The 24,179-nt window shown below is 42.0% G+C and overlaps 1 protein-coding gene across 2 annotated transcripts in view; it reads right to left on the bottom strand.

Annotated features, from left to right (window-relative positions):
• Positions 1 to 24,179, bottom strand: part of PTPRO (protein tyrosine phosphatase receptor type O) — a 145,474-nt gene that overhangs the window by 82,864 nt on the left and 38,431 nt on the right. The gene's annotated exons all lie outside the window — the stretch shown is intronic.

Raw genomic sequence — 24,179 nt, 5'->3', positions numbered from 1 at the left:
ATGCAGCGGGAAGAGTAACTTATTCCTTTGACCAGCAGAAGGTTGGGTGAAGCTGTGCAGCAATTTGACAAATAAATCTACCAGTTTTTGAAGTTAAGGCTCCCATTTTCAAGACCAGAGGCTCCAAATTTGGTACTTTCCACTAATTATATCTGCAAGGGAGTTGTATTATTTATATGTATTTTAAATTAGCTGGTGACCCGAGCTGTATCTACTACGGTCCAAATGCAGTTTGCTTATCATTCATTATACAAATGAGGTTTGAAATGAACATAACTGTTTACTCAGAAGACATCCATTTAGTGAGCTGGCATTTCTTCATTACCCAAAATATATGATAATTGTCCATGTAATTCCTTCAGCAATTTAATTGCACACAGTCCTGCTCCTCCATGGAAATTATCTGTCAACTCCACAAAATAATTATGCATCAGTCTAATATTCATTCACACTGTTGCATATGTAGGACTGGATTGAATCTGGATTCAACTTCCAGTAAGGTGAGCACCTTTTTAAGAAACTACAGCAGTGAGGTTTTTACAACAAAACTAAAAACATGACTCCTGATTCAATGATTGAAGTGCTACCATGGCTCGTGGTGGGGTGTACGTTGGCATAGCAGAATGGATACAGCTTTTGCACAGGGTGAATTCCAGGGTGAAAGGTAAATCAGGGTAGTAACACTGAGACCTGCAAGGAAAGATTCCCTCCTCTGCAGGGAGGGTGGGAGGAGGCACTTCTGCAACCGGAAACAAATTTTGCACTAAACTGGTCAAATTTATTCTACTTTCACTGGAAACTGACTCATTTCTAATGTAGTTTGCTGCAAGCCTATCTGAAAGTTTTATTGTGCAAAGGGGTTCAGTTCTGACAGGAAGCATCTTTTAGCCCTGGCACATCTGAGGCTGAGGTACAGATCTTGAGGGAAATCCGTGAGAGATGGAATCGACATTGCCCTCAGATCACGTACAAGGCACTAAGTCAGGCTCGTTGTTTACTGTCACCTCCAATTTATCCTGTGTGAGACAGCACAAAACAACATGTACCACAGAAGGGAAAGAAAAGCATGGAACAGTGTATGTGATACAACCCAGCAAATCTGTCAAGAACATCTTATATATGTGTGTGTGTGCCTATGCCCACAAACCCACAAAGAGTATTCAGATGACTAGTTCAAAATAAATGCAAATCCCCAAGCCCCAAAAAATCTGACAGAAGAAGGTCTTAGCAGCTAAAAATATACGTTTTGAAACTAAAAAGGATAAACTGACAATCTAGGTCAGGTTTTGCCATCCTTTGGTGACTGCTCTCAGCCCTTCTGAAACTTTTTGTTCCTGATCCTCACACATCCTCATGTTACAACTTTAAAGAAAAAGAAAAAAAAAAAAGCAGTGTGTCTCCAGATGCCCTGTCTTTTGGTTAGCTAAATAAGGGGCTTTGCTCATCGAGGCTTTAGAATACTCTATTTCTCATTAGGCATTTATAGAAGAAAATGCCCTGCAATGGAGTCTGCATTCAGAAGGGATCATAAATCCCCAGAACACAGACCTAACCCAGTCAAACCCTTTAGGATCATGAGGGCACCCAACAATGAAACAGAATATGAAGCAACCTGAACAAGTGTGCATTATGCAGAGGCTCACAGCATTTTATACTCTGGGCAGAGAGTAAACAGGAAGCTCTAAATTAACTGACTGTGTTGAGGTTAGCATAAATCACTACTTCCAGGGACTGCTGCATTCCTGTCATACTGCTCAGAGCATTTAAAGAGCACCTCCCCACCAATTTCACCTCTTCTTGTTGATATCCAATTTCTGTAACTGTTTGGAGAACAAGATGCAACCAGGTTGCAGCAAATTTTGTCCAGTATTTTTCTTTTTACAGGTTTAAAAAATGAGACAACCAAAATTTGTTTGATAGGAAGGTTCAGCACTCAACACCGAAGTGAATCAAAGGTCACTAGTGCCCCCATGGGTCAGTCATGCATTAACTGCAACCTGAAAACCCAGCTCCCTTCTCACAGCAAGTCAATTAAGTTGCAAAAGAAAGTTTCAAAGAAGGAAAATTGACACAGAGAAACTGTTACCTCTCCCAAAACCAAACAAGAGACTGCCTGTTCCCTCAGTATCTTACCAGTCCTCCAGCAGGAGGAATGAGAATGTGGGTTTCCATTTTAAACGCTTTACATTTCATGCTGCTGGGGAACATTTCTTACTCATTCCACATCCCTATCAAGATGCAGAGTCAACAAACAGCAAAAGTAAGTTTGTAGCATCAGTGCAACATTAAAGTGTTTTATGTCCCAAAAGGAGAAAACTTTAGAATAATCTCCAGATGATCATAAAACTCTCTACTCCAAACCCAGGTCTCTGTGTCAGCCTTACCTACACAGCCTCAACAGATCACATTTATTTCGGAGGGAAAGTCAGACCATGTACAAAAATCGGACAGAATTTTCTAGTGAGTTTTGGTACACGTGGCCCCGTGTGTCTCAGAGGGTCAGGGGTGACACTGAAAGTTGCCAGCGATATGCTGGTAGCTCTCCTGCTGACTTCAGAGGGGCTTATGTCCCTTAGACTCTGGGGAGGAGAAGAACAATGTGAATTTGTTAACATTTTTAATATCCATAAAACAAGGTCTGAGATGCACTGCTCAAGATTACTCAGGAATGCAAATTTTAGTATTTAAAAAAATTATTTTTTTTATGTCGAGATCACAAAAAAACACCCCTAGAGCCAAGGAAATGCATCAATCTACTTTAAATGTGCCACAGATATGTATGACAAGCACTTAAATATTCTGTCTATTCAAACAGATTTCTGTACATCTGAGTAGGCTGAGGATCAAAAGTCAGGCTCAAATTCATGCCATTTTGAGCTTAATATGGTAAATAAGGAATCTTCAGCTGGTGATCTCAGATACTTTTTCTGCTGTTACAGTTTTTCATCCAATTTTCCTGCTGCATTTCTGGTACTTCCACTTCCTGTACTGAATGGATATCAGGCATGGAAAACAAGATTGCCAAAAAATTCACCAGCTAGAAAAAGTTCAGATTTAATATGCAGCAAGGATTATTTGCAGGACTAAAGACAAAAAAAAAAATCTCAATTTTTTTGAAAAGGCTTAGCTCAGCCTTAATGATAGGGCCTCAGAAAAAAGGCAGTGACACAACAATGCTATAACATCAGCTGCCAAGTAAAAATAAAAATAAAAATAATAATAATAATAGCAATAAATTCTTTTTGCTCTCTAAGGAAATTCAAGGAAACACCTGATGTGCTTTTGTACACTAACTCAGCATCTTATTTCATAATGGAATTTCTTTAAAGTGGTCTAATTATACTTCACAGGAAAAGCATAATTTTCAGGTTTTTTCTTTATGGCCCAAAAGGCAGTTCCCTGAAGAGAAAGATCTGAAATCTGCAGCTTTTTAAATGATCTCTAATTTTATGAAAGAGAGATCTGTCACCTGAGTAAGAGATGTCTGAAAGAACAAGCACATGGAAAAACTGTGGTATTTTTGGAGTTTGAATTAAAGAAATAAAATCTCTGGAAGGAAATTAGTTAGATAAGGTGTTAGATTAGATTGATGAAGTGTCTCTTTGATGCCCACTGAAAAGGGAACACCACTTTCTTGTCAGAGACCTTACGCATTTCAGCCAGTAAAACCAAATAATAATTAGCTTTCCATGGCATTCAACAGAAATACAAAATAAAGAAACACAGCTTCAAAAATGGTCGCTGAATAATGTCATCCAACATTTTCTGTCTTTGAAGAAAAGTGAAGAGCAGGCTTTCACACCTCAGAGAAAAAAATCTTGCATTTAAAGGTAAAGCATACAATTTATGCTTAAAAAAAACCCCCCGTCTTTAAATAAACTGAAGTTGTATATTTCTAAGGCTATTGAACCAAAAGTGACTGTTGAAAACCAAAAAGCCATTGATTGTTGAACTTTCTTCCTCAAAAATATCTGTAGTAAATGCAAAAATTAGCACCAAAAAGTAGTTTAAAAGTTTCAGTTAAAAGTATGGCAGGTGACACATCTCAACTCCACGACAACAAAGAATGCAAAAACCTTGTTCCTTCAATAGTTTGTTTTTGCAACGATGTGCATATAACTCCTCTCAAAATCTATCTATAGAGCAAGGCTCTAACCACAGATTTCATGTGCAAGCTCTACAGCGGAATGAACAGTAAAAACAGCATTGACCAAATCACTTCAAGCCATCTGCTCTTTTTGAGCTGCTCCAGCAGCAAAGAGCAAGGGAAATTGCAGGATTTTCTAGCTCAGAGCCAACACAGGCAGCTTCCTCTGCCCGTCCTGCAGCTGCCCACGTGCCCAGGGATGGAGCCAGGGACTGGGACGTGGCAGCGCTGTTCCCCGCCGTGGTTGGCTTTGCATGCTGTGGGTGGAAAAGGTAGGAGCTGTCCTGGGAAACCTTGGAGCTATCCTAGCCCACAGGTAAGGATATCCAGCTGCACAGACTCAGGGAGCTCGTTTTAGTGCGCTTCATCACACACTGTCTTGCCATTAACCAGTGCCTAGAGGGCTGGCTTGGAAATGTGACCCTAAAGTTTGGGAAAACCACAAGAGGCCCAGAATGAAAGGTACTGGACAGCGGCTGGAGCCAGTGCTCCTTGCAGTACAGATGGACTAACCTATGTCTTGCTCTTCTGACCAAGCTCTTTGGCCACTTTTAGGAGAAAGCAAGCCTTCCCATCATTCCTTATCTTTCCTATTATCTCATCCTGCTGCTGAGCCCGCAATAGCAGGTGACAGATTGTGGAGAGAGCTTTCAGAGATACCGTAAATGCTTATCTGCTGGAAATCCCATTTCACATTCCAGCTTCATTCCCCCTCCAGTGGAATATGCTGAGCTGTACCAGCCCAGGGCCTGACTCTGTGTGCTGCACCCCGGAGCTGCGGTGCTGCCACTGTCTCTGCACAGAAGCCACAGATTCCATTTGTAATTTCAATAAACCAAGAACGAATGTTATAATTTCTGCCACAGAAAAGGAGCTCCCCACATAGCAAGGGAAAAAAATGATAGCAAGCTCACTCTTCAGCTGTAACTCTTCAATGGGTTTATAAAGGAAGAAAGTAGCATTACCCTGTTCCACAAATTAAGGCACAGAAAGGAACATGTAGCCAGCAGAGATAGTAGCAGATCCAGAGACAGGGTCTCAAAAGGCAAGAAAAAAAGATACCCACAAGGATTTAGGGCAGACTGGAAAGCTACAGAAAAATGACTCAGAAAACTCAGGAACTGAGGAGCCTTATGTCCAAGTAAAGCAAAGCTGGTGTGAGGGTGAAAGGAGGTAGTAGTTCACATTGACTCTGGGCTAAAATCTTTCCTGCCTTTCTCAATCTGAATTTAGCTGCAAGTGAATAAACCAGCCTTGCTTTTGACAAGGCCGACCATGCCAAGAAAAAACCCACCACACGAAATTATTACCCTATTTCAGAAAATGGGTAAAGTGTAGCAGTCAAGAGCCAGCATGCACATTTTTCCAAAGCTTCATAAAGATCCATATAAAGATCCTTAACATAATTGCTCCAAAGAGTTACAGCATGTAGGGTCACTTCCATCTTGGCACAAGTTCAAGGGAGATTCACCTCAGCTCTGAACTTGACCCACCCTCTCAAATCTGACGGGCACTGCCAAACTCTACTCTTGTCCCCGGGGTGAGATGAAGAACATGAGCAAAGCCCTGGGCTGTGGAGTCCCACAGGGCTGCACCTTCCCAGGTCTGCTCTGCTCAGGGCCCTCAGCTCCTCTGGACATCCCATCCTGAGACAGGTCACAGCCCCTTCAGAATTCCCCAGCTGCCTCCAGAAAAGCCATCAGTAATCTCTCCTTTAATGGTAACGTGAGGGCTCGACATACTATGCAGAGCTAAAAGTTAACTTCTGGAATTTTAGGACTACGTATAATTTTTTTCCTGACCTGAAAGGAAGCCATCTGGATTAAAAATCTTCTGGCTGTAGCTGCCAATGAAGCTTAATTAGCAGTATTAATGTGTGACAGGTTGTCCCTGCAGATACAGCCCTTTCCAGTGACGAATGACAACATGTGCATTTATGGCCGCAGGAAAATTCCGGATAAAATTTCTATCATTTAACTGTCCAATTACTAAGACAATCTATATGACCAAGATGGGGAAGTTTATCCCACATAAAAAACCCAAACCAAACCCATACTCAACCAAACGCCCCAAAATATGTTGGTATGATGCTCAAAATGGCAAAATCAGAGTCTATATTTGGGTCGTAAATAAAGATTTTTGTGACAATGCTTATCAGTTTATCTCATAATCACTAATGTGGAATGATTTACTAAAGTCTTTAAAATAATACCATAATCCTTATTTGGGGAACTAGGTTACTGTAAAAATTCATACAGGGAGTTAATTTAGGAAGTTCCTAGCAGAGTTGTGAAGACACTCGTGATATCCTAATTTCTTATCCTATACTTAAACCTAGCAGTTTGTCTAAACTTTTACAGCCAAACCCTACTCTGATCAATTCTCCATCTCAACCTTCCAAAGCTTAACCAGGCCTTGTGTTAAACACATCCAGAAATCAAGTGTTTTCAAACTGCTGTCCTCATATATTCACAGTGACGGGGCTGGTGCCAAAAGCATGCCAGGCATCACTGGCTGTATTACAGCTTCACCACATGTCTGCTGGAAGCTGGCCCTTTGCACTCTACCTGACAACAGTTTTGAGTAAAATCTCATTTCTCTCCTTCTCCTCAGCCTCAGTTTGTTACTTCTGGTTTATGTTTTAGCCGAGACCCCAAAGTACAGCACTGAAGACATCCAAGTCCCCGTTACTTCCCTATGTACTCATCAGAGCATTCAAACTGGGAATCCAAGCATTGCTCTGGCCCAGGAAAACACACATCAGTTGAAGTCTCAAAGAGAAATTGTTTTTAAAAACGTGAGGATTCCAAATGCCAGCTTATTTATCCATCTCCAACTGCAGCTCACCCTGCAGCACCCTGCACTACCAGAGATGCACTAATTATCTTTTGGAGGTGAGCTTGGCTACTCCAGCTTTGATGCTCTGCTTTGCAATTAAATGTATTCCAGCAACCACATGGGGGAGAAGGAAAAAACACAGCTTCCAGTTCTGCAATGACCTACTTACAGCATTAAAGCACTGAGGGGAAGGGGGAGGGCTGAGGAGGAGGGGAGAGGTCTAACTACGGCTTAATGCAAGCTGACACTGATCTGGGCTTCAGACTACACAGCAATCAATATCAGATATGACTTCACCTCCTACAAAAAACGTTGGTGAGACTGGGAAAGTTAATGACAGGAAGAAATTAATACAAGACCTTGCTTCTCAAAACCTGCAGTAGTTTTAATATCCACAACCCCTTTGTGCCTCCCCTGCCACGCCCCGTACCACAGCGCTCCTGAAGTTTGTGTCAAATTCACATTATTCAAGCTAGGGGTAACACTGTCCTGAGCACTGTACAGCCACAGGCTCCAGCTGTCCCAGACAAGTACAGACATTCTCATTCCTCCCTCTCAATGAATACAGCAAGGAAAGGAAGAGAATCTGATTTATTTAGCATCACTAAGCTAAGTCAATGCCACAGATTGATTCTAGACGTTCTCATTCATGTTTTAAGCCTGCCCCTTCCACCAGTTTCTCCCCACCTCAGACTGTCTTTAATCTTTAAGACAATTAAGCAGAATCATTAGAGAAAGGTGATCACGGGAACATTTTGCATTCTGTCAGTGATCCCAGAACGCCCTGGATTTTTAAGCATGGGATGTATTTTGGGATATGGTTTCTGTTTTCAATATTCCACTATCCTGGTTTATGGCATGGACAATTTAATTTCTGGACTTTATACTAAGCACAGTGCTTACTGGTGACAAAGTCAAATGGAAGGCACACACGTAGTGCTATAAAATAGACTCTTCCAAAATGCCATATACTTGCAGCATGTGAAATTCCTATTGTTTCAGTATCAGAGCAAATGTTTGGAAAGCTTAACTGCTTAACTGCAAAAACTGAGCTGAACAACACATCAATAAGAATTTAAAAGTAATTTGCTCATTGTAGCCTTTTGTATAATATAAAGCAAAGGAAACCCCTTTAACAGTCCGAGAAAATCATCTGCCCTTTCTATTTTTCCGTGTCAGATGAAATATTAATCTTCAGTTCTGTTTCCAAAAGTTTACAAATACATTGGAAGTATCAAATGTATAATGGTTACCCTGAACTGCAGCATCTAAGGATCAGGGAAACACAAAGAAAGAACAAGAGAAAAGTGAGAGTGAACGTGATTTTTTATTCTTTCAGCCCCCACTCAGGTAAGGAGCAACATCCAGCAGCACCACTTGCCCCAGCCAGAGGATTTTCAGCCTGAATTATTAGTTTCCTTCAGTATTCTCTAGCTCAGTAGTTGCATTGCTGGAAGGAATCATTCACATCTGTGGAATTTACTAATCCTCTTCTACAGCTGTCACAGAAATTGGCTGTTCTCCCTTTCCCCAACTATTTCTGAGTCACACTACCTAGGGCTGTGAGCTTGTCATATCTGATAACTGAGGCAGGGTCAGACACAGTCAGTACTTTAATAAAGAGACAGCCAGAGAGAGGCAAGATGCTATGGAGATGATGCTGATTAATGGATGGACAGCAGATTCCACTTTGCATGATTCTGCACAGGGCATTATTCCCTCAGTACAGCCAGCTGTGATAGAACTGACACAGCTGGAAACAAAAAGAAGTACTCTTTCTACTTGAAATGACAGAATATAATAACTTAATGAACAGCTCTAAGTTAGTCGAAGTCACTATGATCTATTGGAATGGATACATTCCTGAAATAATGTCTTGCAAGAAAGTTGGCAGGGAAGTCCCTCCATTCAAATCACAGCTACAATGCCACTGCTCACTCAGAGGTTTCATTCAACATCGCGTCCACGCATCACTGCATCGCCACGGAATGGAGCAGCTCTCATCTCAAATCCACTCAGCCTGCAGCACAGCATCAGATAAACCAGAACGTCCTGGAGTCAGTCAACTGCACCTATTTATAAATCTTCGTGCCTCCAAAATTTAGGTGCTAAAATGAGCAAGCGAATGAGAAGGTGGGGCAAAAGGTGTTGGTTTGCTGGTTTCTTGAAGTCTCTCTCCCTTCTAGTAACTCTCTGTAAATGCTAATACCACTGCTTTTCTACAGTTTGGAGAGAAGGAAGTATTCCCTGGAGAGGAAGAATAGAATTTTCTTGCTGATTCCTTGCTGTGCACCTGAGATCCTCTAAGGGTCTCTTTATTGGGTGAACGTATCAAGGACCAGTGAAAGTATTTGAGCATTTTAAGTTATTTGAGCAATTATTTAAGACAGCAGTGTCTCACTTTATCCATCAGTACTGTAAATTATGTACTTTGCCTTGCAGTGACACTAAGCCTCAACAGTTGTAAAAACTTTGCCACGCTTGGATGAAAAACATCATCTAAAGTATACTGTATAATTAATGTGACTGCACAGACTCTTCCTCCTTTTTAAGCAACTTCTTCAAAAGCATTCTAAGCATCTAAATCCTTTTTTCTTTTCATATGAAAATGACTGATTGCATATTTAAAAGTATTAATTTAGTGCTATGATAAGGTTTTTTTAAAAAACCCTTAACACTTCAAGATACCAGGAAGAAACATTGTAATTGCTCAAATAACTTAAAATGCTCATTCATTCTCAGTGGTCCTTAATACAATCACCCAATGAAGACACTCTTATAGGCAAAGCTGGATGGTATTTATTCAGAAAAGGCTGCTTGGCAGTAATGGACTAATAATAAACAATTTGTAGAACATTGTGCACAAATTATAAAAAGAATTCCAAAGAACTGATCTCATTCCTTGGTTTAATTATTCAGTTCTTTTTAGGCTAGAGCTATGTGTCTGGTATATTTGCTTCAGATCTCAAGAGGGTATTGACCAGGTTTTCTGAAGTCTTCTGCATTATTTATCTCCTCCTACCATAAGGGGTCTGATAGGCATACTGTTTCAATAATTAAATGTCAACAATTCATGCTGTTGGCCAAAACCCAAAGGACCCTCATAAATAAATAATAACATCTTGCATTTTTATAGCTTCTTTCATTTAAGGGTCTCAAAGTGCTCTGCAAATATTCATTAAGACCCCCCCAATAGCCTTGCAAGGTAATTCAGAATTATTCCACTACAGGTTTTTCACAGCAGGAAAGGGGAAGGATCAGCTATTCCAAGGTCAAGGCTCAAGCCAGGGTCTGAGGTGGGGACAGAGCCCAAACCAACAGCCCCTTCTGCCAGCTCCCCTCACCAGACTCTGCACTGGCAGCAGCAGGAAGCAGATGTGACTCCAGGGAACTGACTGCCACGTAAGAGCTGTGAAAGTGGGACAGGATGGGGGGAAATCACTGATGGCTCTACTCTTGATTCTTGTTTTAAACGTGTTTTATTATCACGTTTCCAGAGAAGATAAGGGAAAGCAATGCTGCATGTGGATCCAGCATTGACATTTCTCTTACTATTTGTGGTGTTCTGGTCAGCAGTGATTTCAGTCACAGCAAGGAAATGTCCTGTTTCCAATCTAATCCATCAAGATGTTCACTAGAAGTCAAATAGCTGTGTTTCATTCGCCTTTCTCCAGTCATTTTTGTTAGCATCATTCTCCATGACCTCTTTTTCATTCCATACTGAGGAAAACAAGAATGATCATAATGATCTTACATTTCTATAGTGGCTTTCATCACGCTGACATGTTGAGAGCAATGATGAGCACAGAAATAACATAAGAAGCCTTTTCAGGCATCCTGTTCTCAATTTAGAACTGAGTTTCTGAGGAGAGCAAGGCTGAATCTGAAAGCTGAGTGCACACCCTCACTCTGCTCATTCAGGTAGCTTTCAGACATTAATTCTACCTCCAGTCCTGCAAAGCTGTGAGAAATTCCACGCAGAAGCGACCCCAACAACTAAAATCTCCCATTCTGGCTCTCAGGACAAATACCGAGTTCGAAAAATCTCCAGCAGCGTGCTGGTTTCTGGTTTGAATGCAGTGCCAAGATAAAGGCAACACCAGAATATCTATTTTCAAACAAACAGAACAGCATCCAAAGGTGCTTTCACTCACATATAGCCCTTTAGGGTCCCCTACTGTCCATTGCTCTCAGAGGAATGCCTGTGCCTTCCACCCCTTGCCCAGCTGTCACTATAGACACGTGGATATGAACAGCTGTGTATGGCATGTGTGCAGTCTCAGACTGGTAAAGGTGTTTCAGACTGACCAGGTCTGAGTACAAGTTACCCCCTGATTTTTCAGTAGTTAGGACCATTTTTCACATGCTTGAATGCATACGTCTGTTCCTGATGTGGCTACCTGGAAATCTGCATCTGAGCTTCTGTCTGTTATTACAGCCAGGAATATTCACTAATTTTCAAGAACTGTAGACTTCATGTCCATTTTTTAAGGACATAAACCATCAATGCCTTTTTTTATTCTTTTTTTTCTTTTTTTCTCAAATAAATGGACCAATTTACTCTGTTCATGGGAAAAGTTATGGGATCTGATGACGAAGATGACATGAAGCAGCATCCACAGATACTATCATGGGTCAAAATAAATACACTGTCCTATCTGAACTTGATCAATGCTCATAACCAGTAAGAAAAAGATAAAAAGATGAAATATTATTGAAATGTACGGATATAAGAACGTATTTAGGTATTTAAGGCTATACCATTGGATGACTAAAAATGAACTCAATTTTACACATTGTGAAAATCAGCAAAAAATGAATAGAAAATTGGATTATTATGTTTTAATAACAGCAATTCAGCTCTTTCCCCTGCAGGTTCTTTTTTCCAAGCCTGTGCTATTCCTCTGCTTCCTGAAGCTCCCTTTCACCAAGCTTCATGTCTGCTTCCAGTTCCCTACCACTTGCAGAGCTATAAATTTGGAGCAATTTAGGGGAAGTGTAAGTTCTTTTAATTACCATATTGCTGTATCCGCTGCATTGTCTAAGTTATCCTTCCCCACATTTTTTTCATTAAGTCATCCAACCCAGATATTAACCTTATTGGCAGTTTTGCCCTCAGCTGTGTGAGCCCCTGAGTTGTGCAGTACAATTAGGAAAAGACAGGAGACTGTAAGAAGTCCCTTTCTTGGCAGTGATGGTGCCAATGTGGTGGATGGCTAAAGACCTTTTTACCATGTGTGCAAGAACCAGTTGATTTATGGATTCACTGGGCCTGTTCCACCCATATGATGTGAGAGTGTCTTCCCACTGAAATAAGATTCACCGTGTGTTCCTGTGCCAGGACAGCTGCCTGCAACTTTTCCTCAGTTTTCTCCATGCATGCATGTCCAGCAAACATGTAAATAATTAATTTAGGTAGACTTAAGGCTGTCTCAGAAGATGAGGCCATTGTCTCAGGACAGCAAACCCCCTAATGCTGGATATTTCAATACTACTACCGAAACCCAGTTTTATTCACTTCTGTGTTACCCTGAATACTTTCTGCTTTATTTGTGATCTCCTGAAGATCCAGCAAGCAGCACAAGACTAATACAATTAATTCTCAAAGAAGGTATTATTGATCCCATGTCACTGCCCTAGTACAATGACACTTTGCACGATGCAGAATGACTGATGCAGAAGTTACTTAACCTGACAGGTGCTAAGAGCAAGAAGGCAATAGTTGCTCACTGCATCATTATTCAATAGATAACACTTTAACTTGGCTTTCAAAGGCAAATTCTCATTTATGGGGTGTCAACAGTTTAAGATTACATCATCCACTTCTAACATTCCCTCCCTTCCAGTAAAACTATCTTAAATCCAGTCAATGCAACAGTGAGAAAAACACTGCTAAAGTCTGTTAATTGAATCTGATTAAGCTACAAAGCTGGCCCCAATAATATCTGTATTCTACAATCTGTTTTCTTAGTTCTCCTCTCAGTTTCTTTACTGTAGACCTTTCAAAAGAACAAACAAACAAACCCCACCCACCACCATCCCAAAAATCCTGTATGTTAAGTGAGGACGATTCTCAAATTAGACTCTCAAGACTTTTGCAAAATCTTTTTTTGTGTGCAAAATCCTGTATCTACACAAGCCAAAAGTTTGTCGTTTGAGTCTACAGGGATCTTCTGATCCAACCAGGGAGATTTCACAGGCTGACATGCAAAAGTAATCAGTTATTAAGCCAGGATGCTCACGCTGTCTTTTAGAAAATTCAGATGTCTGTCGTCCTGTTCTTTCCTCCTAATGCATAATCTGAAAACTCTTCCAGAAGAGCTAAACAAAAAACCTAAATTAGGAGAAAAGACTGATCAAACTTCAAGCCTTACGCCACACAAATCATTTTAGTGGTGGCAACAGCATTATCTGCACGAATGGGGACTGCAGGGCTTTTACTTCCTGCACTGTGTTCCAAGAGGCATCCACACAAGACAGGAGGAAGCAGGGCACTTGGGAAACACAGCAGTGCAGCCACGCCAGAGCAGCCTTTCCAGAGCCTCATCAGTGCTGCTGAGCAGCAGTTCATTTATATCTATTTCAGGTATCTCCCAGGTACTGCATATGGACTTGCCTTCAACCCCAGCCAAAGCTCATTGAAACAACGGGCTAATTGCTAATCCCAATTATTTTTTTTAATTGAAAGAGCTTGAGTTACTCAGGCTATGTCCACAGAGGTTTTCTGCAGACAGATGGGAAAATGGTTTGCCCAGGCTTCAGGCTGCCTGTGCAGCCTTGCTTCATCCAGGAGCCACAGGGACACAAGTGACATGACCCCATGCTTCAGCTAATCAAGCTCTGCCAAGGACTTTCCTCATGTGGCATGTTAGCAGCCTACATGAAGACTGATGGTTTCACTTCTGCTATTTCCTTCTGCTCTAAAAAGGTGTAAAAAAAGCAGAGAAACGGGATTCTAGCACATGAACTTTTCAGTGGCTGACTTGAGCTTCACCTTCCATCAGACACGAGGAGAGGGCAGATCACATGAAGTATGTGTAGAAAGTGAAGGGTAAAGAAAGCACAAGAGCCAACCTTGCTGCAGGGATGACAGACCTGCAGGCAGTCCTTTTTGCCCCACTCTGGCACGTGCAGCCCACAGCTGTGGCATGCAGCTGGAAAGCCTCCTGGACAGAAGGCTCTTTCCTTTCTTCTCTGCCATACCAGAAATGGACTGAGTTTGTGAGAGAGATTTGCACCATAAAGTCACGTAAAACTCTCATCTCTGGCAGAGCATGGGAAACAAGCTGTCACTGACAGGGCATCTCAGTTTATTTAGGTCATTTATAGGAGAGCTTCTCACCTGCTGACTGCTTTACAGGGAGAGATGGGTTGTCAGTGCTGGCCCACTGATCCCTGACAGCCCTGCTGCTGGAGCCAGTGTTTTTACTTCCAGTGCAAATTCAATGAGATAGGTAACATGAGGACCTCTCCTTGTACCTGGGTGCCAGTGAAAAGCAGTATTAAGCTTAAGAAGCAGAGCTTGAAAGTCAGCAGTGCGGCTTTACTGTCTCCTTTGATAGCGAGTCAAACAGGGCAGATGAATGTTCCAAGGGACCACACCAGTAGCAGCAAAACATTTCTAACACAAACAGCTGTCTATTAATAACCACTCTATGGAGAGGACCCCGTGTGATAAATACACCCAGGGGAATCCAAGGCTTGTGGTGGTAATCTTAAAAGTTCCCAGAGGCCTGATTATTTTGCATTGCTTAATCTCTGCAGAATCATTGGGCTAACTGGCCTTTCCCTGACAGGGTAACCAGCAGCAGCCTGGGAGCTTTACTCCTGCACAACTGTTGGATGTTAACAGAGACAATAAAGCACAACTGGCCATTACTGGTTCAATAATAGCAGTCATTGGAATTGACAAAGTTTGCTAAGACAGAAGGAAACAAGATAGGAAAATCCTAATTTGGTCATTTCTCTCCCAACATATGTGGCTGCTACAGATTTCTTTGCTAAGTAGTACCCCTTGATTTGTAACAGCTCACTTTACTTACTGATCGTATCTCAGATTTATTTTTGTAAGGAAAAAAGGCAGCATTCTGTCCTCTGTCATGATCTTTTACAAAACTCAGGGCAGAGAACACTGACCAATTTCTCTTAAGCCTAAAGCCTAAACCTCTGCTTGAGCCATAAAAGTTTTACACAGATTCTTGGCATCATCTGTATCAACTTTCCTTTGCCTTATAAAAGAAAAACTGAACTAAAGTCTTACAAGTGAGAAGAATCCATTACTTCCCTAAGTATCTACAGAGATTAATTATCCATAATGTATTTTTTTGCATATTAAACTCAGCATCAAATCCTTAGATCTAACAGAATAAGAAATACAGAGATCAAAACACTATTGAGTATCAAAAGTCTCCTATCAATGTTGGTTCTTCTAGACCACAACCAAAGTGACTCCTTCCCTTCCCATGGATAAACTAACTAGACCAAGCTTCTTTAATCTCCCACTCTAAGTTATGTTCCCCAAGCACCACTCTCATACCTTTTTCCCTAAGCCTTTTTCAAATTTGTGGCATTCTGTTTTAAGTTACATCAAAAATACAGCTTAGAAGCAGCCTGCAGAGTCATAAGACCAGGCAGTTGGATGTCATTACTAGATCCAGCAGAAGCTGGTTCTTATTAGTCCAGAAATAAAATTATTGGTGAAATTGCATGTTTGTGATAAAGAAACCTCATAACCTCTAATTGAGATCTGTGACTGAAATGAACCTAGCCTACCCAAAGGCAGCAGAAGGAGATCTAGGAAGACGTAGAGATATTAAGAAAAGAAAGTTTATTTTGCATCATATTATCTTTCTTCCACATTTTGCTGAAGGGTGAAAGTCCATCTCTAGAGAGAGTAAGAATTAGCAAAAACCGCTTTGTTTAAACCACTTACCAGCTCTTGCTGGGGAAGGAAAATTGCCTCTCTCTATACTGCCTTTGGTGAGGAACCCTCATCCTTTTATACAACTGTTAAATGTAAATGTGTCTTGCTCACATGAATGATTCAAGCCTGGTTGGCTGGAAGTATAAGGAGCAGGAAAACTTAATTTGATAGGAAAGAGAAAGAAAAGGAAGAAAGAGAGAGAAAGAGAGAGAAAAGGAAGGAAGGAATTCGGAAGGAATTCAGAAGGAAGGAAGGAAGGAAGGAAGGAAGGAAGGAAGGAAGGAAGGAAGGAATTTGGAAGGAAGGAAGGAAGGAAGGCATTCGGAAGGAATTCGGAAGGAAGGAAGGAATTCGGAAGGAAGGAATTCGGAAGGAAGGAAGGAATTCAGAAGGAATTCGGAAGGAAGGAAGGAAGGAAGGAAGGAAGGAAGGAAGGAAGGAAGGAAGGAAGGAAGGAAAAGAGAGAGAGAAAGAGAGAGAGAGAGAAAGAAAGAAAGAGAGAAAGAGAGAAAGAGAGAAAGAGAGAAAGAGAGAAAGAAAGAAAGAAAGGAAAGAAAGAGAGAAAGAGAAAGAGAGAAAGAGAGAAAGAGAGAAAGAGAGAAAGAGAGAAAGAGAGAAAGAGAGAAAGAGAGAAAGAAAGAAAGAAAGAAAGAAAGAAAGAAAGAAAGAAAGAAAGAATTCCAATGGGACCTTTCATAGCTATTGTTTAAAATGCTTTTTCCCCCTCTGTAACCTCTAAACTAAACCTGCTGATGGACTATGGCAAGCTGCTATAGCCCAGGACACATCAATATGTTTGCTACTGTTATGTAAGTGCACTAAAAGTTAAACCTTTGCTAAGAAGAGAGAAAAAAAGAAAATATTTTATAAATTCTCCTGATCAGGAAATAGTTGAGAATGTGTCTAGAAAAAAAAAAAATCTGTGCAGTACAAGCTGTATCTGCAGAGACACTGAAATGACAAATCTCATGGTAATATTTAACCCAGGACCTATTGATCTGGAGGAATTTCATCAGCATCATCTTGTTCCCTCCTGTCTAATGAAAGCATTTCCTATCCCCACACCACTGCTATCCTCCCTGGATGACAACAGGGCTGTCAGGATGCCACAGGAATCACGTTATACTGCACTAAAAATTTTCAATAACTTTCAGATAACTGTGCCAGACTCAAGTAAACAGCATCTCCATGAGCCTTTCACCGTGTAATGCAGAACTTCATTCTTATTTTATCAGCAAAGACTCTTCCATTATGAAGATGGAAAGTCTACCACAATAACTGCAGATATAATCGTAGTTACTCTGCTGCAAGTGTTTGGCTCTCTTAAGAATCCAATTTCCAGCAGTTTTGCTTCTGGACAACTTTGTACCTGAGCACATGCAAATTAGATTCAACACTGGAAACAATGCAGACTTGTAGAGAAAAGACTTTCTATGTCAAAAAAGCCAGGGGAGTACCATGCAACTGCTTTGTGACCAAGAAAACACAACAGAACAGCTTACTAGAGCTGGTTATAAAAACCTCCATGGTTTTGAGCTATAGGTTTGGTTTTTTGAGATTTTTTTTTGGTTGGTTGGTTTTTCGGTTTTTTTTGGTGTTCGTTTTTTTGTTTGTTTGTTTGTTTGTGGGGCTTTTTTGTTATTTTGTTCTTTTTTTTCTAGAGGGGGGTTGAGTGGAAGAACATGAAAGAAACTAAGGTTTTTCACGTGGCAGAGCAAATCTGGCTGCCTGAAGACCTCAGAAATACTTAAGTTGGCAGGCAGAACTAGATTAATAATTTAGGACGTGAAGCACGAGCAGACTTCCCTTATCCTCAGTGCCACCGTCTCAGAATGCAGCTGGGGCTCCTTGCTCAGGCAGGATGCTCATCTCTGCCATGTCTACAGCAGCAGACTCACAATTTGGACCATCAGGAAAAAGATAACCTTATTTGCATTCACTGTTACTCTTGTTTTGCTTATGATAAAGCAGCACTTTGCCTTAGGTGGAAATTACTCTCTGTGAAAAAAGTTCATGTACCAACAATACATTATTATATTGCGTTCTTTCTGATTTATTTGGCTACAGAGAAAAGAAGTTTATTTTACACTTGTATCTATGTCATGAAAAAGTCCTGCATTTTTTTTTTGTTGCAGCATGCCAATCAGCATTCTTTTCCCTGAGCCTATAAAATTTTAGTATTGGATTTTAGGGTTTTTGGGGAAGCTTGACAGATACCACCAAGCAAGCATTTCACTAGTCCATTCTTTTCTCTACATTTACGTGTCCTGCAGATGGAAAAAATGCCCTTCTAAGGCATCACAGCCATATTTGCTGTTCTCCCTGCATTCCTGCTGAAAAGATCTTTAGCAGCTTCTTGAATACAGAAGTAGAATGTCGGCATCTCCATTCTTTGGTCATACCTTAAGCACAGGCTGGAGAAGTGTAATTCATCCAGGAACTTGTCCCCAGTCAGATGTGGTGTCTCTGAAGACTAACCCTCCTTTTCCTTTACACCTCTATGCGAAAAAAGAGGATGGACAATGTACAAGCTGTGATCTCCAGGGTCTGAAGCCCTCAACTTTATCTACAAAAGGCAACTACAAATTCATTTTTTATGTATTGTACCCAGAAGTGTTTTGCTGTGTAATGCCTTGCAAGGCTAATTTGATCTACCTAGGTAGGGATGAAACACCCATCATGGTACCAGCACATTATTATCACTTTCCCTTTTAATTTAGATGCAGTCACTCCTGATCACCTCTGTTTGCAGACTGAAAACCTGTGGAACTGCAGGGGATGTTTCTCCATCCTCCCTTCCTGCTCAGGAAAGCCCCATTTGTTCTTTGGGCCGGGGAGACACAGCACGGCCTGGGACCTTGCTGAAGATCCTTTCACAAGTAGTTGGTCTCCTTTAACAGCATTTAATTTGCTGAATTTATATATTTCTCATGCAAAACGTCAAGAAGGTAGCTTCAGGTCAGTGATCACAGCTGGTGAGAAAACCCAGCCCAGAGCTCCTCACCTTTTCACATGATCTGAGAGGCTACACTGCCTTGCTTTGCAGGAAAAGGAATATTCATTGAATATGCTCACAAGCACCATGAGTTTCTCCATCCAACCAATCTCTGTCTTGACTATTCCAGTAACTTAAACACTAGAGGGATGGGCTGTGCCCGAACTGCCATGCTGAAGGGAAGTGGAGCGATGGCACGGCACACTAGCCCAGTGCCCTGGCCCTGGAGTCACTGCACCAGCTGAGCCCTGAGTCACTCACCAGGAGGTGACCTGCCAGACCACCACCAAAACACCCCAGGGGACACACAGGACCACAGCTAGGAGGTCCTGACAATGGGAACTTCCAAGTTAATCTTCACAGACAGTGACTGTCATTGCTGACACAGATGGCCTCGCCTCTCAGCTGCCCCAGCAGTTCCGCACGGGCAAAGATGCCCTGCGTATGAATGATCTTGGAAGTGAACAGAGCTGCTGTCATGTTCCTGACCCTTTCAAGGGATGGGGATGGAAAGGAGGGGAGGAGAAAAAGGGAATCACCCCTCCTGGCAGCAGGAGCAGAGCTGTCCCCATAAAGCGAAGGGCGAAGGGCTGGGGATGTTAACAGATGAAGATATCGCACAGCATCTACCAAATGAGAATGTAAGATCCAGCTGAAACGTAAAACAGATGAAATGCCAGAACCAAAAGGCCGTAGGAGACACAAGAGTGCTTCTGGTAACTAACAACATCCATCACTGAAATGCTGGTGGTTTCCCAGTCTCCCTCACAGGATGAGCCCTGCAGCAGAGGGACCAGCAAAAAGAGGCAGCGGAGTCCCCAGGCAAGGGACACCCATCCCTTGGCTGCTGCAGTTTGAAACACTAAGGCAGAGGCTACTGCTGCTCCCACCCAGCTCCACAGAGATGGCCACTGCACATCAGAAAACCCCACATGGAAATAAATTCTGAAGGCTTTCTGAGACTCTTCCATGTACTGCCATTCTGCTGTGTTATTATATTAGAAGTGGTAAAGCAAAGGCAGAAGATAACCATACAGACATAAACAAAGTGTTTTAATTTCTTTCAGAAATTCAGCTCTCTGGTTCTCTTTCCATTTCTTACTCCCCCTCTCAAGAGGGAGTGAGCATTTGTTAAATTTGGCTTTGAACACAGGAAAACATTGGTTTGTAATAACCCTCCTAATTTGCTTTTCTTGGCAAGCACCCTGCACCAGCCGTCCCTGGTTCTGTTGTTAGGGGATGACTATGAAGCTAAGAAAACACACACACAAATTCCTGAGTAATTGTACATGCATTACCTGCTTTTTAATGCACTGCAGCGTAATTACCTTTTTGTCAGCTCAACCTCATTCTGTGCAGAACAGCTGAAATCCCTAATTACCAACTGCAGCAGCTAAAGTCCCCAGTTAGCTCCTGGGGAAGTGGTATCATTAACCCAACTCATTATGTGCCGCTTGCCAGGTGAGGCCTATGGAAATTTCACCTGCATTTGTTGGTTTCCTTCTATGGAAGCATGAACACCACATTCTGGATAAAATGGAAAAAACCACCCCTCTCCCCAGGGCAAACACTCAACAGGCTGACCCAGGAGAAGGCTGTAGAAAGGTGGGGCTCAGCCTCTTCTCACGGGAAACAAGCGACAGGACAAGAGGTAATGACCTCAATTTGCACCAGGAGAGGCTTAGGCTGGATATTCTGAAAAACTTCTTCCCAGAAAGGCTTGTCAAGCACTGGAACAGGCTGCCCAAGGAAGTGGTTAAGCCATCATCCCTGGAAGTATTTAAAAAGATAAGTAGATGTGGCACTTACAGACATGGTTTAGTGGTGGACTTGGCAGATTCATGGCATTCCCTTGCTAAAAGTAGGGAATATATTAGTATAACAGCCAGGGATTAGGGTCATGCTCTTTAGTTTTTACTGTCTTGCTTCATACTGTTAAACAGCGAGTGCATTTCCCAAGTCCATACATGGATTCAGATATGACACACGCAGATGCTGAGAATTCAAAGAATTCCTGAATTTTCTGTGCAGAAGTCCTAAAAAAACTAAAAGCCTTTGTGACTCAACCATTTCTCTGCCAGGAACTCTACCCTGCAACATCAGCCTGTTAAGACACCTACACAAATTATAGTAATAAATTATTTTTGTGTGAAAATACCCACTTGCTCCCCTCTTTCCAGAAACTAAATGGTGAAATAAAACAAGTGACAAAATTTTTGCAACTACTGAGCAGATTTAATTAAAGAAACTCCATTTTATTGCAGACAGACTGTCCTATTTAACCTCCCACTCACAGGTTTTCTTCTCACTGCATTTTTGTGCAATTAAAACAAGGCAAACTGGAATGCCAATTAAACGCCTTTTGAAACAACAACCACCCTTTCTGTCACCTGTTTAAAAATGCATGAATTGACACATTTGCAAACTAATCTTGGCATTTCTGCCCCGGCCCTGATTGCCTGCATTCTGGGCTGCTGCATTTTATGCCTCTGGAAAGCAGAGAACATCAGCCACTCACAGGCTCTGCATCGCAGCACTGTGAGGCAGGAGGAAGGACAGGGGGCTCCTAAAGCTGCTGCTGAGGCAAGGAGGGGCTGTGGATTTTGGCTTGGGGAGAGAGAGGAGACAGTCCCTCTGTCTCTTAATGTTTCAGGGACCCTCTTTGTTATTCATTTGTACTGATCTACAAGAGATGCAACCTCCTGAGGAATCCTGCTGCTCCTCTGCCAACCCTCTCACTGCTTTCACCATCCTCAGAGCAAGAGAAGAATTCAGTCTTCCCCCTTCCCATGTGGCTTCCCTTCCGCACTGAGGCATCTCCTTGGAGAGGAGAAACTTTCAGCTGCATGGGAGTGGGAAAGATGATGAGTTTAATCTCTGAACAGTCAGTTACTGTACATATCTGACGTTTCAGGGTAAGATAAAGCCAGACACTCCTGGAAACAAATCTAATACTCTTCTCTGAGGAAATGCTCAGTTAGAAACTTTGTTATGGAGCCCTGTAAAGTCTGAGCCAGGTGGTAGCTCTAAGGGTGTGCTACTCAGCCACTTGGAGAAGGACAGAGGTTGGATAACAATGAGACACTCTCTCTTGTGGCACAAATTACAATTGTACCAGGAACAATGATAAACAAGGAGCCTGTGCCATTGCTTGGAGGCACAGTACTCACACATTGCATTGTTTCACTCAGAGTGGTTATTTCCAAGTCAAAACTCTCCTCCAGTCTCCTTCTCTGTGTAGCCACACACATGAAGGCTGGCCTAGGAACAGGATGGCCTAAGGGTAGCGACAGGAGTGAGCCGGTGAAGGGTACAGCAGGTGCAGAAGGGGCTCCTTTTCTGGCATGACTCTAACCAGCACCAAAGGAAAAGCTGTGAAACTCCCACCTGATATAAAGCAGTCAGTGGGGAAGTTCCATGGCCATGGTGCTGACTGAAAGTGGTCCTGCAGCACCAATGCCCTCCCTCCCAGCACTGCCCACCTCTCCATCCCACACTCCTGCCTAGGAACACCACTCTGAGGCCCTGCGCTGAACCCAGCCATTAAACTGATCTGGGTTAAAGGCAAAAAACACAGGGGAAAAGAAGGAAAGCCTGGGGAGGAAAGGATAACCAGGATGCTGTCCAAAGCAAAGACTGGCTAACAGTGGGGTCAGGTCTCACTGTGGCACTGGAATGGGAGAAAAGGAGAAGTGGGGGGAGCCCAAAGCCTGCACACAGCTGTCAAAGCCCCTGCTTTTGCAGACAGAGTATGTTAGATTAATCATCCCTGAACTATCCAAATCCTGCCTGCCAATTTAAAAAAAGGTGTTAAAAATTTGCTGACTTAAAAATTCACTCTTTCTGCAGCTCTATTCACTGCTCCCCAGCACCTCTCCATGCTTTTCACCCAGCTCTTCCGAGGAGGCTTTGTGCAGCTGCTTCCACCTCTGCAAAGCGAGTGGAAGCAATAATAAGTCACTGGTAAGGAATAAGACTTGATACAAAGAAAACACTGCTGCTTCTGTAGCAACTGCTCACAAACCAGGCCCGACACCAGCTTAATTATGTCAGCACTGACACTGCTAAAAGGCATAATCCTATCTTCCCTCCTAACAGAGTATTTTTCTTCTGTGCTCTTTTTCTTCCCACATCCTCTGTTTTCTCTCCCCTCTTATTAAAATTGCTGGACCACGCCAAGAAATATTTTATTTCCTTACATTTGTCATTCACAAGTGTTAATAAATAATTTCTCACCTTTATAAGATCTACTTGGCAGCAGTGAAAAATTACTGTATTTAGTGGGAGTAATAATTACAATCTGTTTTGCTTTCTGAATATGCAGGTTCTTTAGTTTTTGCCTGACTAGAACATCAGTTGAGGTGGTGGGGCATTGTTCTTTCACCTTGCAGAAAGAAACTGAGATTTATTTTTTCCCTATTCTTCACCAAGATGAAACAAAGCTTGCAAAATTTTCCACGGAAACAAGAAACACAAGGTAGGAGAAAGGGAAGAGAGCAGCAGGGAGAGTAGGAAAAGCCAGAGTAAAAGAAAGGGAAGAAGATGGACAGGTAAGACATGCCCCTTTGAAAAGTTTTGCTGCCTTTAACTGCAGCTGAACTCATTATTTTGGTGCAGGTTTTGTGTGTTTCATCTCCTGGAGTCATCTCTTTCTGTGTGTACACATGTTAACAGGGCCTACAAGAAATTGAGCTTATAGTCCAAAGAATAAGGATGAGTAGTAGAAAATTAGAGTTCAGACCCCTCTGCTCACTGCATCCCATACAAAGGGCTTGATTTCCATCAGGCACTCCTATGTTGGAGCTCTGCACATTAACAGCTCCAACCAGAAAGGCTGAGAGCCCCAACCATCCATAATTGGGGGAATTTGCTTGTCAAGGGGCAGCCTGCTGAAACAGGTGGAAAACCTAAGGGCTGCACACCTCAGGTGGACACTCAGGTCTTTGAAATACCACCTCTTGCAGAATCAGTGTTTCTTCAAAACTGAAGTAATTTTGGGTCATTTTGCACCCAGTAACTTTTTTCAGCGAAAGTCTGCTTGAAATTGATATATGCCTAAGTAAAGTTCTGACTGATCAGCAAAAAGCTAGCCCAAGAGATTATTCTTAAAATAAAGCTAGATTTGAGGCACACACAGCTGTTTGCGTAGGAAGATGAAGATCTGTGCTGTGTCTTTGAATCTGAACCAAAACACAAACCCAACAAATCCCACTCTCACACAGTGGTGGCTCTGTATTTCTGGCTTCTTTATTTTATTTTATTTTATTTTATTTTAT

The sequence above is a fragment of the Corvus hawaiiensis genome, chromosome 4 (genome assembly GCF_020740725.1).
Source record: "Corvus hawaiiensis isolate bCorHaw1 chromosome 4, bCorHaw1.pri.cur, whole genome shotgun sequence".
Taxonomy (NCBI): domain Eukaryota; kingdom Metazoa; phylum Chordata; class Aves; order Passeriformes; family Corvidae; genus Corvus; species Corvus hawaiiensis.
Note: the sequence above shows the minus strand (reverse complement) of the source record. Positions and strands in the feature narration are given on the sequence as shown.